This window comes from Pteropus alecto, unplaced genomic scaffold, assembly GCF_000325575.1.
Source record: "Pteropus alecto unplaced genomic scaffold, ASM32557v1 scaffold87, whole genome shotgun sequence".
Classification (NCBI taxonomy): Eukaryota; Metazoa; Chordata; class Mammalia; order Chiroptera; family Pteropodidae; genus Pteropus; species Pteropus alecto.
Genome location: NW_006443225.1, coordinates 2427844 through 2430574, shown reverse-complemented (window position 1 = coordinate 2430574; position 2731 = coordinate 2427844). Strand labels below are relative to the sequence as shown.

The 2731-nt window shown below is 37.0% G+C and overlaps 1 non-coding gene across 1 annotated transcript; it reads left to right on the top strand.

The window, feature by feature from the left end:
* Positions 1–1483: 1483 nt before the first annotated feature.
* Positions 1484–1564, top strand: LOC112472725. The gene has a single exon (XR_003043749.1). It is a non-coding gene; the product is annotated as a small nucleolar RNA SNORD115 (small nucleolar RNA).
* The last annotated feature ends 1167 nt before the right edge of the window (positions 1565–2731 follow it).

Sequence of the window (2731 nt, the reverse complement as noted above, 5' to 3'; positions counted from 1 at the left end):
TAAAGAAATATTTTACGCATCAGGCTTACCTTCTTGGTTTTTACTTTTTTCTCAGTATGCAGGAATTGATTTCTATAGTATAATTATTAATATAAAATTTTCAAATCTGAATAGTCTTAAGACAGTTAACCTAACATAGATGAAACATTTTTAAGTAAATATTGAAATTCTCATTCAAAATAATCCTAGAAATGAGGCCAAACATTAAAACAAGTAAATCTACATTAATATTAAATTCACAGTAAGAAGTATGAAACTCAGCAATATTTGAAATTAACCACTAAACCAGACTGAATTACTTGTCTAAGACAAAGTCATTGTGTTAGTTGAACATTATTTTGAGAGTTAGGAGAGTGGGTTATAATTTTTGGAAGAAGTAGTTATTAATAAACTCCAAAAATATAGTTTAGCTCATGTCTTATTTGTCATAAATGTTACTATAATCAAATAATTAAAAATATTACTATTAAATTATAGATACTAAGCCGATATTTAACCAATATTGTTCACATTCCTTTTATAATTCCTAACAGTAATACTTTACATTTAATTTTAACCAATTTTAAGTGAGTTTATACAGAGTCATACATATTATGAGATAAGAGTTTCCTATTTTTTTTTAACGACTGACTGAATTTTGTATATTCTATAGTAGAAGTAGGAAATAGCCATTCGGTCAGACAATGCAAGGTCTCTTATGTCTTTACACTTAGAAGAACTAACATTTACATACCAGGAGCCATGCTAAGGGCTTTACATAACCATCACATTTTAAACTCGCTGTGACACTATGAAATAGGTACTATTATCTCCATTTTACAGCTGAAAAAAATTTGAGGCTTAGGAAATTTCAAGAACTTGTCCAAAGTTAAAGAGCAAGGATTGAAATCTAGTTTTGTTCCACTACAAAATTATGCTTTGTCATCAATCTTTATTTCAATAATTGACAGCCGTGAAAATGTACCACTCACATCTCCTGCAGGAAACTGAGTATTTGTGTGTTGGCCCTGCTGGCATTCATCTGAAACCCATCCCTGGCTTCATTAGGATCTCTTCCATGGGGCAGCTTTGGGGCTTCTGGGCTCTATCAGCCTGACCAAAAATTTCTGGGAATTGTCCAAGATGCTTTTTACCCAATCCTCTTCTTTCCTTCTCTCTTCCATAGTTGTCTTGCCTGCAGCGTGATCTGAAAGCAATCCACTTTTTCCTCCTTTCAGCATATTTCTTGTATGAATAATCTCATTTTTGTGTATGCTGACAGATGCAAACTAGTGGAGATGTACTGGGAGTGGTTAAAGAAAATAGTAAATAAAGTATATGTTCACTCACCACCTAAACATGTCTGTATCAGCCTGACGTTAGCCAGGTGTACAGCAGGAGATACATGGAAATTCATGTCTACCTTGGCATTGTAACATCCAGAATTCATCTCTGGTGAGCATATTCAGGTTCGACTATATGGATGTGCAGGGAGTGTCTTGTGGGGTCAATGATGAGAACTTATGTTGTCTGCAAGAGAAATGATGACCTAAGAATCATGTTCAATAACATTATTCTGAAACCCAATCTAGATGACAATCCTGGGACAGGGTGTTGGGGATTTTTATTTTCCTTCCAGGAAATAGTGGCATTTTGAGCTCGAGACAATCGCTTGAAAGAATCTCATGAAGCCCTAACTTGTCTATGCAAGTAAAAAATAAATGCTCATACTTTATTTTCTTTAGTGATCCATATTTCCTAAGAGTTGGGCATATTTGGGGTCATTCCTTAGCTTTTTTTCTTTTATTGTGTCATTAAGTGGGATGTTCTATCAAGTGTTACACCATAGTATTAATAATCTGCAGTGACTGGATTTCTTTGATCATAGATACATTCCAAATAGAACACTAAATTAATAATAAGTCTTACCCAAAGGCAATAGATTTTACTTATTTAGAGAGCTAAATATGATTATAGAGTTTATTTCTCTGTGAGTTTGCAACATAGCCCTAAGGAATATGTTCCTATAGAAATAAAAATCTAGGATCTTTGGAAAAACGGCAGAGTAATAGATGTCCCTGGATCTCTCCCCTTGAAACGATAATAAGCTGAACATCTAAAACTCAACAAAAAACATCCAAACTGTACACCAGCACATCTGAGCATGGGATCTGTGCATAAGAACTATCACAGATCAGAACCCCGGGTGTCAGATGGTGGAGTGGGAGAAATAAAGAAGCTGCCTCTCACAGCTGCCGGAGTTCCTTATAGGACAAGGGGGAGGGGAGAAGGAGTAGCGTGTTCTCTGAACAGCCCTGCCTGGGAGTGCTGTGAGCTCCCTGTGTTCGGCTGGCTGCAGGGTCCAGTCATCAGGGCAGAAATCAGAGAAGCAGGATGAGACCGCAGAGGAACAATAGCTGATTTTTGCCAGCCGGGGTTGTAAAACTGAAGCTGAGCCGCAGTCCCCAACCTTCAACCCAGAGGGACCCTCCCTCCAATACCCTCCGAGACTGATCACTGCGGAGCCCCCAGGGGAATCTGAGCATATGCTGCCAAGACTGTCGCTGCCACTGACAGAGACTGAAACTGAGGGTAGCAAGCATGATTTAAATATCTACAAGAAAATTTAAAAAGTGTTATTAAGACTTCATATAAAGCAGGGATCCAAGAGGCTTAGACACAAGCTACTGGAAACCAAAAGCACCTTCTTTGCAATAGGTTAAATAATAAAACTTCTTTCTGGAAAAAAAGG